At 49.9% G+C, this 20581-nt stretch overlaps 1 protein-coding gene across 3 annotated transcripts in view; it reads left to right on the plus strand.

The window, feature by feature from the left end:
- The first annotated feature begins 18022 nt into the window (after nt 1-18022).
- Nucleotides 18023-20581, plus strand: part of SLC43A3 (solute carrier family 43 member 3) — a 34474-nt gene continuing 31915 nt past the window's right edge. For 2 of the 3 annotated variants that reach the window (XM_077820803.1, XM_077820801.1), the window contains exon 1: nt 18023-18142. The gene's annotated coding sequence lies outside the window, so the exon portion shown is untranslated. The remainder of the gene's footprint in view (nt 18143-20581) is intronic. The other variant, XM_077820802.1, reaches the window with a different exon arrangement.

Here is a 20581-nt window from a genome sequence, read left to right on the forward strand (position 1 = left end):
TGGAACCTTAATCATTCTTGTCACTCTGGGGTGGTGTGGTGGCTGTATGCTCAGCAAAGAAAGTCTATCCATGAGAGTCATGTTGACAGCTTCAAATAGCCAAAGATGCTCCTCAGATCTCCTGGTCTGTTGTTATTATTCCTATTTATTGTAAGCCTTTTCAGCTATCATCTTCTCAGTTATTCATTTCCACTCAGCACTCTCATAGCACTGGTGTCAATTTCACTCATGTGAATGTCCCTCCCCTTTGCACTTGCTTTTCACCGGCATAAATGGCCACACAAGGTTGCACTGATGCTTAGCAATCTGATGAGCAGCAGAAAATATTTTCTTTTGGTGATTTGAATTCATTACCGTAATATAGCTTCTTGAAGTGGAGAGGAAATGGTGGGGTAGTCGGAGCTTCTGCTAGTGGTATTGGGTTTGCACGTTGTGTGATGTAGCTAATACCTTGTGTTTCCATGGGTGATATGATCAAAAAGATAATAAAACATTTCTTATACAAAATAAAATAATGTATTCCTGCTCTTTATCAGAAGCTTCTCTGACAAGCTGTGTGTTATTTTCTAAAGAGCCAAACTCTCTTGCATGAGAAACGTATCGATTGAGCTATTTTGTCTGAAACAGCTACATTAAAAGAACACTGAGGTTGCAGTGCCAAGCACTTCCAAGTTAGGAAATGCCAGAGTTCAGGATGCCAGAGCAATCTAAATTCACCCCTCTTGTGTATTACAATCAGGTCTTTAATTACATGATCACAGAGTTTTTTCACAGGGTCCCTGCCTCATTCAGCGCACAGGATGGATGGGGCTTGTTCACTGAGTAGCTGTTCAATATGTCTTTGTATCCTCATTGTTCAGTGCATGACCCCTGAGCTGATTGACTGCCTTCTATTCTAACCCAGTTCTGAAGACAGAATTCTTAATTTCCTCTCGGGCGTTTCTGTGGTGCCTGTCACTATAGCATTGGAGAGCTTCACAATCACTAGTGACCCCATCTTCACTGTCCCCGTGGGAGACGAGGGTGTGGGCATATCCCCACTTTGCAGGTGGGGGGCTGAGGCATGGAGATCAAAGCCAAAATTGTCACCCATTTGTCGCCACTAATTGTGGGTGCCCAGTTTGAGGTGCCTGGTCCTGACTTACCAGCACACTTAGTGCTAAGTTGCCACTTTGTGTGTTCAGAGGGCAGCCACCACTGATGTCCGATGCAGCTGGGAGTTCTCAGTTTGGTTTACATGACTTGCAGAGACAGGGCTAGAATCCAGTTCTCCAGGGTGGCATTGAGCTGCCTTGGCCATGAGACCCTCCCTTCTCTGCCCCCCCTTCGCCCCATGACCCGATACCCTGCCTCTTGTGTAACATACCTTCTAGCTTCTGCAACAAACGAGGCAGGGGTCTTGCAGACAGCAGTCCCCTTCCCTGCACAGTCCTGATTCTTCACCAGGGCCGGGGTCCTATGGAAAAAAAAAAGAACACGTGATCATATCATTAATGGTGATGGTTTTATTGTATTCCCAATTATTATAATTGTGATTGTTTGCATTTGTGTTTATATTATATCTGGTGTTTAGTCAATTGTAATGGTTTTAGTTATATTCACCTGGTTATGATTGTTTGGTTTGTTTGCAACAGATGACCTGTGCCAATGCATCCGATGAAGTGAGCTGTAGCTCACGAAAGCTTATGCTCAAATAAATTGGTTAGTCTCTAAGGTGCCACAAGTCCTCCTTTTCTTTTTGCGAATACAGACTAACACGGCTGCTACTCTGAATACTGTAATGATCATAGATCAAGGAGCGGAGTGTTGTAGGAGCAGCAGTGATCTGTATGCTCTGTATGACTATGCTATGTATAACCTGTATGCTCAAAAGACCTGTTACACCTCTCCCCCCACCCCCCTTTTGTCTCCTCTCCCTCTTTGAATACCTGTGAAGTGGCTTTCCCTGCTCTTCCTCCCTCCTGGAATGCTTGTGGGATGAATGGGCTGGTTGAACAGCTGGAAGATCAGAAGAGCTCCCAGGTAGACAAGGTGTCTGGGACTCTAATTAGGCAGCGATTACACACCCAATGCATGGACACTGCATGGACACTGCCCGAGGTGGAGTGTGACCAGCCAGATGCGGCCAAGTCATCTCTAGTCACATGTCATGACACTCTGATTAGGCAGTGCTCACACCCCTAATGCATGGACACTGCATGGACACTGTTTGAAGTGGAGTGTGACCAACTAGACGTTGCCAAGTCATCTCTAGTCGCAGGCTATGAGGAGCAGGTCCTTAAAAGGGGAAGGGGCCATGTGCTCAGGAGTGCACTCACAAGCTTGTACCTCCCATGAAGGCCCTTCTCCCGGACCGCTTGGCCAGTGGTTCGCCATGTTGCATTCCATTGTGCCTCGAGAAGACTTACCTTCATCGCACCATCCATTGCTGCGCTGCGGAACACTTACCTTGAAGGATCCTGACATCTCCAGTGCCGTGCCTGTCCTGGGAGCGTGAGTATGCGAGTGTGCGTGTGACCTCCCCTCACTTCTTTTGAGCTTAGCTATCAGTATAATAAACTTGCTGCTTTCTGCCAAACTCTGGTGGGTCATTAGTCCTCCCTAAGCTTACTAACTGGCCCTATGTTGGGTAACAGCTGCCATCTCAGAAACCCCACCCTTGCCCCCGCTGGCCTCTACAGCTACTGCCCCATCTCCCTTCCGGCTGACATTGAATGCGCTGTCTATAATCGCGTTCTTGAGCTTCTCTCCTCCAGTTCCATCCTAGAACCCCTTCAGTTTGTCTTCTGCCTCTTGCACTCCACTGAAACCGTCTCTCCTGAGCTCTTCCTAGACAAAGCTCAGAACCATACTCCAGCCTCATCCTCCTTGACCTGTCAGCTGCCTTTAACACTGTTGACCACGCAGTTCTTGAGATCTTCTGCTCCTCTGGCTTCCATGACCCTGTCCTCTCCTGATTCTCCTCCTACCTCTCTAGTCACTCCTTCAGCACATCCTTCAGAGGATCACCCCTCCAGCCTTCTGTGGGGGTCCACAGGGCAGTGTCCATGATTCTCTTCTCTTCTCCCTGTACACCATATCTTTGGGTAATCTCATCTGCAAACAATAATTCAGCTCTGAGGAGTCCTTGTGGCGTCTTAGAGACTAACAAATTTTTTGGGCATAAGCTTTCGTGGACTATAACCCACTTCATCAGATGCATGGAGTGGAAGATACAGTAGGCAGGTATACATACACAGCACATGAAAAGATGGGAGTTGCCTTACCCAATGGGGGGTCAATGCTAACACGACCAATTCAATTAAGGTGATGTGGCCCATTTCCAACAGCTGGGTAGGGGGGAAGCCTTGTGGGTAGATGTGGTATATCTTGACTTTAGTAAGGTTTTGATACTGTCTCGTATGAACATAAACAAACTAGGGAAATACAACCTAGATGGAGCTACTGTAAGGTGCGTGCATAACTGGTTGGAAAATCATTCCCAGAGAGTAGCTATCAGTGGTTCACTGATCAGTCATGCTGGAAGGGCATAAGAAGTGGGGTCCCGCAGGGATCGATTCTGGGTCCAGTTCTGTTCAATATTTTCATCAATGATTTAGATAATGGCATAGAGAGTATACCTATAAAGTTTGCGGACGATACCAAGTTGGGAGGGGTTTCAAGTGCTTTGGAGGATAGGATTAAAATTCAAAATGATCTGAACCTACTGGAGAAATGGTCTGAAGTAAATAGGATGAAATTCAATAAGGACAAATGCAGAGGACTCCACTTAGGAAGGAACAATCAGTTGCACACATACAAAATGGGAAATGACTCCCTAGGAAGGAGTACTGCAGAAAGGGATCTGGGGTTCATAGTGGATCACAAGCTAAATATGAGTCAACAGTGTAACGCTGTTGCAAAAAAAGCAAACGTCATTCTGGGACGTATTAGCAGGAGTATTGTAAGCAAGACACGAGAAATAATTCTTCCGCTCTACTCCTCGCTGATTAGGCCTCAACTGGAGTATTGTGTCCAGTTCCGTCCGCCACATTTCAGGAAGGACATGGACAAATTGGAGAAAGTCCAGAGAAGAGCAACAAAAATGATTAAAGGTCTAGAAGACATGACCTATGAGGGAAGATTGAAAAAATTGGGTTTGTTTAGTCTGGAGAAGAGAAGACTGAGAGGGGACATGATAACAGTTTTCAAGTACAGAAAAGGTTGTTACAAGGAGGAGGGAGAAACATTGTTCTTCTTAACCTCTGAGGATAGGACAAGAAGCAATGGGCTTAAATTGCAGCAAGGGTGGTTTAGGTTGGACATTAGGAAAAACTTCCTAACTGTCAGGGTGATTAAGCACTGGAATAAATTGCCTAGGGAGGTGGTGGAATCTCCATCATTGGGGATTTTTAAGAGCAGGTTGGACAAACACCGGTCAGGGATGGTCTAGATAATACTTAGATAGTATTATAATATTAAATATAATTTAATAATTAATATATAATTAATACAATATATTATATAATATTATAATAAGATTATACTTAGATAATACTTTGTCCTGCCTTGAGTGCAGGGGACTGGACTAGATGACCTCTCAAGGTCTCTTCCAGTTCTATGATTCTATGAAACTATCCCTTATATCCCAACCAATATCAGGTGAGTTACCCATGGGATCAACTTGGCTTGGGACTTTCCCTCTGTAGGAGGAAAAATGATGCCATGTGACTTGATCACATCCTTCGTTGTAGCCAAATCCATTACCCCAGAGCTCACAGGGTATATCTGGGCTTCATCTGGGCGCCAATCTCCCAGCCCAAGTAAGGCAGACACACGCGTTGGCATGCTGAAGCTAGCAGCACGGATGTTGTGGCAGGCTTGCTGGATGAGCTCAGATCTTGAAGGGGCTTGAGGTAATGCACCCTTTCCAATCATAATGCATCGATCTCACTGCACTTTACAAAGCCGGTCAGTAGCATTATTCCTATTATACAGCTGGGGAAAATGAGGCACATAGCAAGAGGAAGTGACGTGCCCAGTGACAGAACTAGGACTAGAACCCTGCTCTTCTGAGTCTGAGCCCAGCTCCCCACCCACTAGGCCATACTGCCTACCTTTGTTGCTTGTCTCTTTCTTCCTCCATTAACTTTCCTCCTCACTCCCCTAATCTCTCTCATACCCTGGGTCAAAATTACTTTCACCCAGCCGCTGGAAGCAGCTTTCACCCCAGCATCCAGCCTGCTGAGTTATCTAAAAATAGCCCATGAGAAATAGAAGGCGCGAGGCTCCAACTGTCTCAAAAGCTTGCGAGCTCTTGGCACTGTGGCAGCTCCCAGCATCCCCAGGGATGTAACTGTTTGGACATTTCAACCCCGGAGATAAGGAGCCCTCACTGAGAGTTGTTAATTGACAGAAATAACCATGGGCTAAGGTCCAAAGACTTGTCCAGGATTTCAGCTCTTGCCCAGCAGGAGGCTCCTAGTGGGGCATGGGGCCGGGCTCCGGTGTCAGGGCAGAGACCAGCAGCAGTGACCTGTGGGGAGAAGGGGATGGCTAGCTGATCCTGACCCAATGGGGAGCAGTGCAGCACTGTGGATTAGAAGTTGGCTTTGGTAAGTGCCAGCTGCCACACACAATGTGTGTGTGTGGAGGGGGGGTTGTCTCATCGGAGAGGCTTGGAGCCTGGGAGAATCTGCTGGGGTGCAAGTTCTAGGGGCTGAGCTGCACAGGTGCCATGGTGAGGGGCACAGCATGAAAATGGAGCTAGGTGTGTGGAGACAGACAGGTAGATTGTAACACTACCTAGCTTATCTTTAGTGCTTTCCATCTGTAGACCTCAAAATGACTTCCAAAGTCACTATCATTATCCCTTCAGATGGGGAACTGTGGCACAGGATGGGAGAGAGGCACAGTGACAGAGGGCCCAGGTTGTGTGAACCTCAGTCCAGCACTGTGTCCACTAGGCCACACTGCCTCTCTGGTGTAATGACAATGAGGATGATCCCTCTCTGCAGTAGCCCATCAGGGCCCCAACCAGGGAGGGGGCTTAGAGATGGGAAGAGCCCGTTGGAGGTGCTGGGCAGAGGTATAAAGCAGAGCTCTCTGCCCTGGATTCCCACAGTCCATGCCAGAGGACAAAACAGGCCGGGGGAGGGGGGAGGGGCAGCAGGGATGCAAGTGCCGAGGAAACAGGAATGTGTGTGTGTTTCTGGGGGGTTTGGTTGCCAGGCTGATGCCAGGGGGAGGGATTGGTAGAGGTAGGTTCTAAGGGGTGGGGGTGGCAAGGGGATCAGGCAGCAGCTTTGCTGAGAGCAAATGGAGCAGCAACAGGGCAGGTGGGTGCAGCTGGCAGAGAGTGGGCAGGGTGGAGCAATGCAGCTGGGGAACTCACCGGGCAGGATGTGACGGAGAAGAGGGGGACATAGCGTTGGGGATGGGGCAGGTGGGCTGGGGTGGGCATCAAGGGCTGAGCGGGGATGGTTGGGTGGTGGTCAGTGCAGATGTGGGAGATGAGAGCAGACAGCCTTGGGCACAGCCTGGAGTGGGGAGCCTGGGAAAATTAGGGGGTGGAGTGGGTGTGGAGGGGCCCAGGTTGGGCTAAGATGAGTGTCAAGTAAGGAGGCTAGGTCAGGATAGCATTGGAGGGCATGGGTACTGGAAAGCCAACTCTGAGTTCCCTTCACCCAATCATGGAGTGGAGGAGGACCATGTGACCTGGGTGAAAATGGGATGGATGGCTGCATGGGTGGGTGGCCGGAGGGGTGTGTATGGGGATGGAAGGATGGGTGGTGGAAGGGGAGTGTATGGGGATGGATGGATGGCTGAATGGAGGGCTATATATGAGTGTGGATGGGTGACTTTTGGGGTGGGGAGGGAAGGATGGGTGACTGGAGGTGTATGTATGGAGATGGATGAATGTGTCATTTCAGGGGTGTGGATGTGGATGGATGAATGGATGCATAGATGGATGTGTGTGTATGGGGATGGAGGGATGCGGGACTGGAGGGGTGTGTATGGAGATGAATGGATGGGTGACTGGTGGGGTATTTATGGGGATGGAGCAGTGTGTATGGGGATGGATAGGTGGCTGGAGGGTTGTTTATGGGGCTGGCAGGATGGGTGGCTGGAGGGGTGTTGGATGGGGTGGGTGGATGGGTGGATGGAGGGATGTGTGGCTGGAGGTGTGTGTATGGAGATGGAAGGATTGGTGGCTGGAGGGGGGTGTGTGGGTATGTATGGGTGGCTGGAGGGCTGGGGATGGGGATGGTTGAATGGGTGGCTGGAGGGGTGTGTATGTGGATTGATGGATGGATGGATGGGTGGCTGAAATGGTATGTATGTGAATGGATGGATGGGTGGCCTGAGGGGAGTGTATGTGGATGGATGGCTGTCACTGAGTGTGTGGGAGTCAGGGCCCTGCACCCCCCACTTCCTGCGATTCACCATGACTCTCAGCCAGCCAGTAAAACAGAAAGTTTATTAGACGACAAGAACACAGTCCAAAACAGAGCATGTAGGTACAGACAACAGGACCCCTCAGTCAGGTCCATCTTGGGTGCAGGGAGGCCAGAGCCCCATCTACGCCTCCCTTCATTTCCCCAGCCAGCTCCAAACTGAAACTCTCTCCAGCAGTCTCACCCACCCTCCCCCTGGCTCCTTCTCCAGCCTTTGTCCAGTTTTCCAGGAAAAAGGTGTCACCTGGCCCCAACCCCCCTTCTGGGTTCAGGTTACATGCTCAGGTGTTGTCCCTCAAGTGAAGTCACACCCTGGTATCCCATCACCAATGCAGACAGTCCCAATAAAGCTCCCCTGCAATATTCCCAAGTCAATCCGCCCCACTCCCTATTCCATCACAATGGGTGGATGGAGATTGTGTATTGACATGGATGGATGGGTTGCTGGAGGGGTGTGTATGGGGATGGATGGGTTGCTGTAGGGGTGTGTATGGGGATGGTTGGGTGGCGGGAGGGATGTGTATCGGGATGGAGAACACCTCAACCGGGTTACCATAATGACTAGCCAAAATGGGGAGGCCTTTCTGGTTTCTATCAAATGGGTCACCACTGCGATCTGCTGGCTTCCAGAGCATTGGCCTATCATAGTGGCCCCATACTTGACCAGGCCTGTACAGACCTCTTATCAGTAAGTAGACCCCACGGACACATTTGATTACTCTATAATGAAGGCAACCATCCTGGACATGATCAAATGTGCTGGGTTGGCTTGGCCATGGTACTTTCGTACCTGTGATCCTGGGATGTGACTGGAGATAGTTTGGGGAGGCTTTGCATACATGGGGTGGCCAACTGCTGGCAGAAACAAATCTGAGACCTGGGCCAGAGGGAGACTGAAGGAACAGAGGGAAGAGAGGAGGTACGCTAAGGGCTGCATTAGGGAGGCTGTGTTGGTGAGTATCTGAGTGTCTGTTGTGGGGAGAGTTTGACCATGTGCTTGATTGGTTGTTTGGTTGAAAAGTGTGAATTGGGAGTGCTTTGTTCCAGGTGAGCCTTGAGTGGGCCTGACTGTTATAAAAAGCCAGTCAGCTGCGAACCAGCTGAGCGGCAAACAGCAGAGAGGCTAACAGAGGGAGTTTGCCTGAGAGTTCACCTGGGGAGAGCCCACTGAGGCTTACATCTTGCCGGCTTCTCTGAGTAGTTACTACAACTCCTGAGGAAGCTCGTAGAAGAAAGGTAATGTGGATGGGGAGAGTTCAGCTGTTGTGACCTGCACTGGATGTGCCATGTTTGTCTTTCTTCCACAGGACAGAAGCGACTTTGTCTGTACAAAGTACAAGCTGGCCTCCATATTGGAAGAGAAGGTTCAAGGTCTGGAGCAACAGGTATCGACCCTGCGTTGCACAAGAGAAACTGAAGATTTCCTGGACAGACGTCAGGATATGCTTCTATGGGCACAATGTTCTGAAGATTCAGAGCAGGCTGCACTGCGGGGACAGGAGGACGGTGAAGAAATTTGGCAGCATGTGACCTCCAGAAGAAGAAAGGGGAGCGTCCATGTACCATCAGTGCAGATACAGGTAAGCAACCGTTTTCATGTTCTCTCCACAGGTACTAACGCGGAGAGTGGACTAGGTGATACATCTGAGGGAAGGGAACAGAAGGAGACTCCGCCAACTGGAAGGCATGAGATGCACTGTCCTAGGGATGGGGGTTCCATGACCACCGCTCCGAAGAGGAGGAGGCGGGTGTTGGTGGTCGGGGACTCTCTCCTCAGGGGGACTGAGTCATCTATCTGCCGCCCCGACCAGGAAAACCGAGAAGTCTGCTGCTTGCCAGGAGCTAGGATTCGCGATGTGACAGAGAGACTGCCGAGACTCATCAAGCCCTCGGATCGCTACCCCTTCCTGCTTCTCCACGTGGGCACCAATGATACTGCCAAGAATGACCTTGAGCGGATCACTGCAGACCACGTGGCTCTGGGAAGAAGGATAAAGGAGTTTGAGGTGCAAGTGGTGTTTTCGTCCATCCTCCCCGTGGAAGGAAAGGGCCTGGGTAGAGACGGTCGAATCGTGGAAGTCAATGAATGGCTACACAGGTGGTGTCGGAGAGAAGGCTTTGGATTCTTTGACTATGGGATACTGCTCCAAAAAGGAGGAGTGCCAGGCAGAGACGGGCTCCACCTAACGAAGAGAGGGAAGAGCATCTTCGCAAGCAGGCTGGCTAACCTAGTGAGGAGGGCTTTAAACTAGGTTCACCAGGGGAAGGAGACCAAAGCCCTGAGGTAAGTGGGGACATGGGATACCGGGAGGAAGCACGAGCAGGAGAATGCAAAAGGGGAGGGCTCCTGCCTCATACTAAGAAAGCAGGACAAACAGCAAGTTATCCCAAGTGCCTATGCACAAATGCAAGAAGCTGGGAAACAAGCAGGGAGAACTGGAAGTCCTGGCACAGTTGAGGAATTATGATGTGATTGGAATAACAGAGACTTGGTGGGATAACTCACATGACTGGAGTACTGTCATGGGTGGGTATAAACTGTTCAGGAAGGACAGGCAGGGCAGAAAAGGTGGGGGAGTGGCACTGTATGTAAGGGAGCAGTATGACTGCTCAGAGCTCCGGTAGGAAACTGCAGAAAAACCTGAGTGTCTCTGGATTAAGTTTAGAAGCGTGAGCAACAAGGGTGATGTTGTGGTGGGAGTCTGCTATAGACCACCAGATCAGGGGAATGAGGTGGATGAGGCTTTCTTCTGGCAACTAACAGAAGTTACTAGATTGCAGGCCCTGGTTCTCATGGGAGACTTCAATCACCCTGATATCTGCTGGGAGAGCAATACAGAGGTGCATAGACAATCCAGGAAGTTTTTGGAAAGTGTAGGGGACAATTTCCTGGTGAAAGTGCTGGAGGAACCAACTAGGAGCAGAGCTCTTCTTGACCTGCTGCTCACAAACAGGGAAGAATTAGTAGGGGAAGCAAAAGTGGATGGGAACCTGGGAGGCAGTGACCATGAGATGGTTGAGTTCAGGATCCTGACATAGGGAAGAAAGGAGAGCAGCAGAATACAGACCCTGGACTTCAGAAAAGCAGACTTTGACAGCCTCAGGGATCTGATGGGCAGGATCCCTTGGGAGAATAACATGAGGGGGAAAGGAGTCGAGGAGAGCTGGCTGTATTTTAAAGAATCCTTATTGAGGTTACAGGGACAAACCATCCCAATGTGTAGAAAGAATAGTAAATATGGCAGGTGACCAGCTTGGCTTAACAGTAAAATCCTTGCTGATCTTAAACACAAAAAAGAAGCTTACAAGAAGTGGAAGATTGGACAAATGACCAGGGAGGAGTATAAAAATATTGCTCGGGCATGCAGGAGTGAAATCAGGAAGGCCAAATCACACCTGGAGGAGCAGCTAGCAAGAGATATTAAGAGTAACAAGAAGGGTTTCTTCAGGTATGTTAGCAACAAGAAGAAAGTCGAGGAAAGTGTGGGCCCCTTACTGAATGAGGGAGGCAACCTAGTGAGAGAGGATGTGGAAAAAGCTAATGTACTCAATGCTTTTTTTGCCTCTGTCTTCACGAACAAGGTCAGCTCCCAGACTGCTGCACTGAGCAGCACAGCATGGGGAGGAGGAGAGCAGCCCTCTGTGAAGAAAGAGGTGGTTCGGGACTATTTAGAAAAGCTGGATGAGCACAAGTCCATGGGGCTGGATGCACTGCATCCGAGAGTGCTAAAGGAGTTGGCAGATGTGATTGCAGAGCCATTGGCCATTATCTATGAAAACTCATGGCGATCGGGGGAAGTCCCGGACGACTGGAAAAAGGCTAATGTAGTGCCCATCTTTAAAAAAGTGAAGAAGGAGGATCCTGGGAACTACAGGCCAGTCAGCCTCACCTCAGTCACTGGAAAAATCATGGAGCAGGTCCTCAAGGAATCAATTCTGAAGCACTTAGAGGAGTGGAAAGTGATCAGGAACAGTCAGCATGGATTCACCAAGGGCAAGTCATGCCTGTCTAATCTAATTGCCTTCTATGACGAGATAACTGGCTCTGTGGATGAGGGGAAAGCAGTGGACATGTTGTTCCTTGACTTTAGCAAAGCTTTTGACACGGTCTCCCACAGTATTCTTGCCAGTAAGTTAAAGAAGTATGGGCTGGATGAATGCACGATAAGGTGGATAGAAAGCTGTCTAGATTGTTGGGCTCAACCGGTAGTGATCAATGGCTCCATGTCTAGTTGGCAGCCGGTATCAAGGGGATGTCCCAAGGGTCGGTCCTCGAACCGGTTTTGTTCAGTATCTTCATTAATGATCTGGAGGATGGCATGGATTGCACCCTCAGCAAGTTTGCAGATGACACTAAACTGGGAGGAGAGGTAGATACGCTGGAGGGTAGGGATAGGATACAGAGGGCCCTAGACAAATTAGAGGATTGGGCCAAAAGAAATCTGATGAGGTTCAACAAGGATAAGTGCAGAGTCCTGCACTCAGGACGGAAGAATCCCATGCACCGCTACAGATAAGGGACCGAATGGCTAGGCAGCAGTGCTGCAGAAAAGGACCTAGGGGTTACAGTGGACGAGAAGCTGGATAGGAGTCAGCAGTGTGTCCTTGTTGCCAAGAAGGCCAATGGCATTTTGGGCTGTATACGTAGGGGCATTGCCAGCAGATCGAGGGACGTGATCGTTCCCCTCTATTCGGCATTGGTGAGGCCTCCTCTGGAGTACTGTGTCCAGTTTTGGGCCCCACACTACAAGAAGGATGTGGAAAAATTGGAGAGAGTCCAGCGGAGGGCAACAAACATGATTAGGGGGCTGGCGCACGTGACTGACGAGGAGAGGCTGAGGGAAGGGGAATTGTTTAGCCCGGGTCTACGCTGGGGGAGGGACTTACCGTGGCATCTTCACGGTGGTGAGTCGACTTAAGCACATGACTAAGCACATCATAAGCACATGACTTATGAGGAGAGGCTGAGGGAACTGGGATTATTTAGTCTGCAGAAGAGAAGAATGAGGGGGGATTTGATAGCTGCTTTCAACTACCTGAAAGGGGGTTCCAAAGAGGATGGATCTAGACTGTTCTCAGTGGTAGCAGATGACAGAACGAGGAGTAATGGTCTCAAGTTGTAGTGGGGGAAGTTTAGGTTGGATATTAGGAAAAACTTTTTCACTAGGAGGGTGGTGAAACACTGGAATGCGTTACTTAGGGAGGTGGTGGAATCTCCTTCCTTAGAAGTTTTTAAGGTCAGGCTTAACAAAGCCCTGGCTGGGATGATTTAGTTGGGGATTCATCCTGCTTTGGACTAGATGACCTCCTGAGGTCCCTTCCAACACTGATATTCTATGATTCTATGATAAGATCCTAAACCACTTCCTGACAAGACAGAGATACCAGGTGGAGCCAGACTAGCTGTTGATGGAGATTTTGTGAGGGAGCAGAAGGAAGACCCAACATTAAGTCAAGTCTGGGAAGAAGTGACTGACTCTGAAGAGGAGGGGAGCACCAACTGACAGATACCCCAAGGGCCCCGCTTTGAGGTCCACAACAATCAATTATCCCGTTCTACCCAGGGACCTGCAAACCCAAGAGATGCACCGACAGCTACTGGTAACCTGGAGATTCTGATGGAGTCTGCTGCGTTTAGCTCACTTGGTGCCCTGGGCCTGGTATCTCGGGAGAGAGAAGACCTTATAGTGAGTGGCACCTAGGTTCTGGCCTGGCATTCATAAGGAGGTGAGTGATTTTTGTGCCTCATGCCCAACATACCAACATGCTGGTCCCCAAGGTATACCCAAGGCCCCCCTGATCCCGTTCCCTGTGGTCGGAGTGCCCTTCGAAAGGATCGGCATGCAACTAGTGGGGCCCCTGGGAAGAAGCGAGTTGAGGTTCTGCCATATACTCGTGGTGGTAAACTACGCAACCTGGTATCCCGAAGCTGTTCCGTTGCGTATGGCTATGGCACCTATGATAGTGGCAGAGCTCCTGAACATCTTCACCTGGGTCAGGATACCAAAAGAGACACTGAAGGACAAGAGGACTAACTCTTCATCCCAGTTCATGGCAGAACTGTCCAGGCTATTGGACATCCATGGCCTTAAGATATCTGTCTACCAACCATAAACGGATGGCCTAGTAGAAAGGGACCCTGAAATCAAGGCTCAGGAAGTTCGTTGACGATGATCCATGACACTGGGAAAAACTACTACCTGCCTTATTGTTCGCAAGCCTTCATGGGGTTCTCCTCATTCGAACTGCTCTGTGGGAGGGACCCCAGGGGAATCCTGTACCTCCTCCATGAGACCTGGGAGGAACAGGAGGCCTGAGTCATGGGGTTGGTTCCATGCATCTTACAACTTTGTGAATTCCTAACAAGCTTGGGGAATTTGCCCGGGAGAAACTACTATGAGCCCAGCAGTCCCAGGAGCATAGATACAGCCATGGGACCAAATTACAGACCTTCAAACACCAGGGACCAAGTCCTATTATTGCTGCCCTCAGCCAAGTCCAAGTTGTTAGCCAAGTGGCAAGGACCATTGGAAGTGATCCGAAGTGGGGCTGGTAGACCATGAAGTCCAGTTGCATTGACGAGAGACCTGTATGTACCATGTGAAACTGTTGAAGGCCTGGAAGGCCCATGATGGTTTGTTGATTGCCCCCTACCCCTCTGAACCAGAACTGGTGCCAATAGCATTAGGCTTATCTGATCCGACTCCTGTGTCAATCATACATGAGCTCAGTGGAGAGCAGCAGCAGTAGATGCGACAACTGGTCCAATCTGTTCTAGCCATGCTATCGTCCTGCCCCGGATGGATGAACCTAACGCACTATCACATAGCCACCAGCCCAGGGAAGAGGGTTCAAGACCATCATCAGCCACTACCCAAGAAGATGTGGGTAGTCATCCAAGAGGAGCTCAAAGCAATGCAGGCCCTGCGGGTCATAGAAGAGTCTTGAAGGGAGTGCAGGAGCCCCATTGTATCTGGGTCAATGAGATTCTGCATCGACTTTATGAAAGTCGGTGTTGTCTTGCATTTCGATGCTTACTCAAACCTCAATGCCACAAGCTACTCAAACCTCTAGGGAATTTATATCCATGCTGATATATATATCCAAAGGGATACTGGCAAATTCCCCTGACCCCAACATTACGGGAGAAAACAGTCTTTGCCATTCCTTTTCCGGTTTATAACCTTGCTGTTCGTACTCCGTGGGGCCACAGCGACCTTTCAATGGCTAACGGACCAGCTGCTGCACCTCATAACCAAAGATGGGCAATCACTCATTACCAAGTACAATCATCTTCCGTGGGAGTTATGGGTCCTCAGGTGGCTAATAAAGCCAATCCTTGAACCACAAGTTCTATTAAATGAGGGCAGATGTTTTCAGGCTCAGGAGGAGGCTGTTGACCATGACTGGAGACCAGTCTCTCCGTCCTCCTGTGCCTCTTGTCCTCTTCAGCTTGTCAGCAAGCAAGTTCAAAATGAAGGGGACCATCACGAAGGACTTCACTCCATTTTAAGCGATCCTGGGCAAGTGTCTCCCAAGTATCAATGTCAATATTACATTTTTTTAGGTTGTCCTTCAGCAAGTCCTTATAACGCTTCTGTCATAAATATAAAGGGAAGGGTAACCACCCTTCTGTATACAGTGTTATAAAATCCCTCCTGGCCAGATGCAAAACCCTTTCACCTGTAAAGGGTTAAGAAGCTAAGGTAATCTCGCTGGCACCTGACCCAAAATGACCAATGAGGGGACAAGATACTTTCAAATCTGGAGCGGGGGGGAGACGAAAAAAGGGTCTGTCTGTCTGTGTGATGCTTTTGCTGGGAACAGATCAGGAATGCAGTCTTACAACTCCTGTAAAGTTAGTAAGTAATCTAGCTAGAAAATGCATTAGATTTTCTTTTGTTTAATGGCTTGTAAAATAAGCTGTTCTGGAGGAAATGTATATTCCTGTCTTTGTGTCTTTTTGTAACTTAAGGTTTTGCCTAGAGGGATTCTCTATGTTTTGAATCTGATTACCCTGTAAGGTATTTACCATCCTGATTTTACAGAGGTGATTCTTTTACCTTTTCTTTAATTAAAATTCTTCTTTTAAGAACCTGATTGATTTTTCATTGTTCTTAAGATCCAAGGGTTTGGGTCTGTGTTCACCTGTACCAATTGGTGAGGATTATTATTAAGCCTTCCCCAGGAAAGGGGGTGTAGGGCTTGGGGGGATATTTTGGGGGAAGACGTCTCCAAGTGGGCTCTTTCCCTGTTCTTTGTTTAAAATGCTTGGTGGTGACAGCATACTGTTCAAGCACAAGGCAAAAGTTTGTACCTTGGGGAAGTTTTTAACCTAAGCTGGTAAGAATAAGCTTAGGGGGTCTTTCATGCAGGTCGCCACATCTGTACCCTAGAGTTCAGAGTGGGGAAGGAACCTTGACAGCTTCCATTGTCCACCCACGTTACGGTACCCTTCTTTCATCTGAGAGAACAGGACCTGATGATGATGACTCATAACCAGTACACAGCGGCTTATGTTGCTGATATCGTGATTTACAATACCAGCTGGGAAGACCATCTATGACACCTCACCACAGTGCTGCAAACACTTGGGGAAGCTGGGCTAACTGTGAACCTGGCTAAATGTTACCTAGGGCAAAGGGAGGTAACATACCTAGGGTACATGGTGGGACAGGGTCAGTTACACCTGATTGTGGAAAAGATCCAAGCCCTGAGAGGCTGCCCATGACCACGAGGCAGGTGAGGCAGTGCCTCTGGCTGACTGGCTACTACAGGCGCTTTGTGCCCGAGTTTGCCACCTAGCTGCGCCCCTTACAGAAAGACAAAAAACTCCTGGCCATGGAAAGTCCAGTGGTCAAAGGAGTCTGAACAGGCCTTCCAGGTCCTTAAGGGCCGGTTGAGTCAGGAACCAGTCCTGTTCCATCCCAGTAGTGGGATGGGGAGGCGCATCCCATACTTAAGCAGGAAGTTATTCCCCCATGAAACTAAATATTCTACAATTGAAAAAGGCCCTGGGAGTCAAGTGGGCAGTCGAAGCCCTATGGTATTACCTGCTGGGGAGCCCTTTCCAACTCATCACTGACCACACATTCCTTCGGTGCATTAACTCCACAAAGGACACCAACGCCAGGGTTATGAGGTAGTGCCTCTCCCTCCAGCCCTGTGAGTTCCAGGTCCTTCATCATCTGGGTAGGGCTCATGCGAATGCTGACTTCTCCTGAGTGAGAGGGGGTAACATCGGGCCCTAACTTGAGGGGGAGGATGTGCGACAGGGTGTATAAACCCATCACTGGTCAGGAGGGGGGTAACAAATCACTTTGGGCAGAGGAGGCCATGCCCGCTCGCCCCTGCTGTGCATGCTCCTGGTGGAGAGAACAAATAAAAGGCAATTGGTCAGTTCAGTCCGGGCTGGCTGAGGAGGAGGATGGATGTGCTGCAGGCTCCTGCTGAAGAACTGTCAGCTCTCCAGATTGCTGAGGTGGGTATCCCAGACTATCCTTCAGAGGATCCACCAGCTACGGAGACGCCAAGCCGCTGCCCAGGGAAGACAAAGCTGCGGAAGGCTCAAGGGTAAGAAGTGACCCAGAGACTGCATTGGGAGCCGACGCTTAAATACTTAATAAGCAGGTTAGAGGTTTCACAGGACCCTGGGTCAGAACCAGGGCGTAATTTGTAATGAAAGAGGTGCTGGGGCTTAAGCAATTTTTTACGTTCATAACTGCCACGGCAGACCTAGAAGTGCCAGGGCTGTGAATTGCCAAGCCCAGAGGTGCTGGAGTATGAACAGCCAACCTCAGAAGTGCTGGGGCTGTGAACTGCCAAGCCCAGTGGGGCTGGGACTGTGAACTGCCAAGCCCGGAGGTGCTAGAGCTCAGCCCTGCCAAGCCCTGTCACAAATTAAGCACTGGTCAGAACGCAGTGGAGTAGGATGGAACCGGATATCCCTACCCTCACCCCGTGCTTGCCACTAGGCATTACAGCTGGGGATCATTGATATAGACTGTTCTGCCCTGCCCAGAGGGCTGGAGCCCCAGACTGCTATTGTCTGCCTCAGCCAGGAGGCTAAGGGTTATAAACTTGCCCCGCATGGAGGGCTGGGGCCAAAGGTACACCAGGTGAACAAGGGTGGTACTGAGGACTTTTTGTCACCTGATGGTGATGAAAGAAGGGGTAGGTCAGTGGACCATGTCTGATACTATGTTGTGACATGCAAAAGGGACAATCCCTTTTTCAACAGTGCCCTGTGACAGCCCCTGAGAGCAACTGGGCGTTGGGGGGGCAGGGCAAGGTAGCAGGGATTTGCAACAGTGCGTGTGTGTGCGTGTGTGTGTGTGAGTGTGCGTGTTGTGTGTGCATGCAGCATGTATGTGCGTGTGTATACATGTATGAGTGGAGTGTATGTGTATACATGCTGGGTGTATGTATGTGTGTGCATGTATCCGTGTGTGCTGTGTGTGCACATACAAATGTGTGTGTGTGTGCTGTGTGTGCATGTTGTGTGCATGCATGAGCATGTGTGCGTGTGAGCAGTGAGTGCTCAGTCCAACATCTGTTTCCTGGGAGGGGGCAGAGGCGGGGGTGGAGCTGGGAAGAGGGACAGAGTGGGGAGGGAGGAGAGGGCGTTCCCTGGAGTTTCTTGGCTGTGCTCTCATGCTGTTGGTAGTCCCATGCAAACAGCCCTGCTCCTGAGCTGGTGACCCACGGTGAGTCTCCCTGTCCGTCTGTTTTGGGAGGGGCCCAGAGATTTGCAGGAGGAGGGGCAAGAGCAGAGGAGGGGGATGCTGGTTGTGCAGGAGTCAGGTAGGCTGTGTCCCTCTGGCACTGCTGCCCCCCTGCCATCTGCTGCCCCATTGCTTGACACCCTCCACCCCAGATCTCGCAAGTGCCCAGCCAGGCACCTGGGGGACAACATAGGGAAGGGTGGATGAGGGAGGGGAAAGGGTGTGGGGGGCTTTGGAAATACTTAGCTGGTGACGTGGCTCAGGCTGTGTCTACACTACAGACCTTCCCACGGCACAGCTATATCGCAGCAGCTGCGCCATGTAATGTCTCCCACGTAGCCGCTCCATGCCCATGGGAAAGAGTCTCCTGCCAGCCTAATTAAACCAACGCCAATGAGCGGCAGTAGCTATGTCCCGCCGACACAGCACTTTCCACACCAGCGCTTTTACTGGTGAAACGTATGTCAGTCGGGGTGTGTTTTTTATCACACCCCTGAGTGACAAAGTTTTATGGACAAAAGTGCTAGTGTAGAGATAGCCTAAGAGAAAACAGATGCATCGTGAGTGATGTAGGGGGAGGGGTAGGTGGCTCTGGCTGCTGCTAAGGATGAGTGACTCAGACACTGGGGGGAGGGCATGGGGCGCAAAGGGGGGAGAGATGGGAAGGCATTACTGTTCAGGAGGTTCCCAGATAATCTGGGGATGGGGGACAGAGAGAGGGAGAGAGGAGAATTGAAAGAAAGAAAGAAAGAAAGAAAGAAAGAAAGAAAGAAAGAAAGAAAGAAAGAAAGAAAGAAAGAAAGAAAGAAAGAAAGAAAGGGGTGTGCATGGGATAGATAGATTAGATAGGGTGTAAGCAGATAGATTGATAGAGTATCTGCAGATAGACAGATGGGGAGCATGCAGATAGTTTGATAGAGGGGTGTATGCAGATATATTGTATGCGGATGCATGGATGGATGAATGGACTATAAGGTGGATAGAAAGCTGGCTAGATTGTCGGGCTCAGTGGGTAGTGATCAATGGCTCCATGTCTAGTTGGCAGCCAGTATCAAGCACAGTACCCCAAGGATCAGTCCTCGGGCCGGTTTTGTTCAATATCTTCATTAATGATCTGGAGGATGGCATGGACTGCACCCTCAGCAAGTCTGCAGATGACACTAAACTGGGAGGAGAGGTAGATATGTTGGAGGGTAGGGATAGGATACAGAGGGCCCTAGACAAATTAGAGGATTGGGACAAAAGAAATCTGATGAGGTTCACAAGGACAAGTGCAGAGTCCTGCACTTAGGATAGAAGAATCCCATGCACCGCTACAGATAAGGGACCAAATGGCTCGGCAGCAGTTCTGCAGAAAAGGACCTGGGGTTACAGTGGACGAGAAGCTGGATATGAGTCAACAGTTTGCCCTTGTTGCCAAGAAGGCCAATGGCATTTTGTGCTGTATAAGTAGGGGCATTGCCAGCAGATCGAGGGACGTGATCGTTCCCCTCTATTCGACATTGGTGAGGCCTCATCTGAAGTACTGTGTCCAGTTTTGGGCCCCACACTACAAGAAGGATGTGAAAAAATTGGAAAGCGTCCAGCGGAGGGCAACAAAAATGATTAGGGGACTGGAACACATGACTTATGGGGAGAGGCTGAGGGAACTGGGATTGTTTAGTCTGCGGAAGAGAAGAATGAGGGGGGATTTGATAGCTGCTTTCAACTACCTGAAAGGGGGTTCCAAAGAGGATGGATCTAGACTGTTCTCAGTGGTAGCAGATGACAGAACGAGGAGTAATGGTCTCAAGTTGCAGCGGGGGAGTTCTGGGTTGGATATTAGGAAAAACTTTTTCACTAGGAGGGTGGTGAAGCACTGGAATGCATTACCTAGGGAGGTGGTGGAATCTCCTTCCTTTGAGGTTTTTAAGATCAGGCTTGACAAAGCCCTGGCTGGGATGATTTAGTTGGGGATTGGTCCTGCTTTGAGCAGGGGGTTGGACTAGATGACCTCCTGAGGTCCCTTCCAACCCTGGTATTCTAGGATTCTATGACTGGATGGATGGATAGATGGGGTGTTGCGGATGGATGGATAGATGGAGGAGTATGTATGGAGTTGGTAGATGATCAGGTAAGTGGGAGAGACACCAAGGAAGGGCTGGGTTGCAGGTGGAGCAGGGCAGCCAGGCCACTGGCCATGGTCAGTGCCTTGGTGCCTCCACCCTTTCAGCCCCCACCCCTGTTACGCTCGCTGACCCTGTGCCCCAGCCAGGGAAGATGGGGACAGGGCAGCTGGTAGTGTCCCTGCCCTATATGTGGGATCTCAGACTCCCTGGGAAGTAGGGAGGATGCCCCTGGGTTTGTGTCTGTCTAGCTCGGAGCATGTGCAAGGGCAGAGAGCAGTGATGCCTAGTGACACACGTAGGGAGTGGGGGGCTG

The sequence above is a fragment of the Eretmochelys imbricata genome, chromosome 6, assembly GCF_965152235.1.
Source record: "Eretmochelys imbricata isolate rEreImb1 chromosome 6, rEreImb1.hap1, whole genome shotgun sequence".
Lineage (NCBI taxonomy): Eukaryota > Metazoa > Chordata > Testudines > Cheloniidae > Eretmochelys > Eretmochelys imbricata.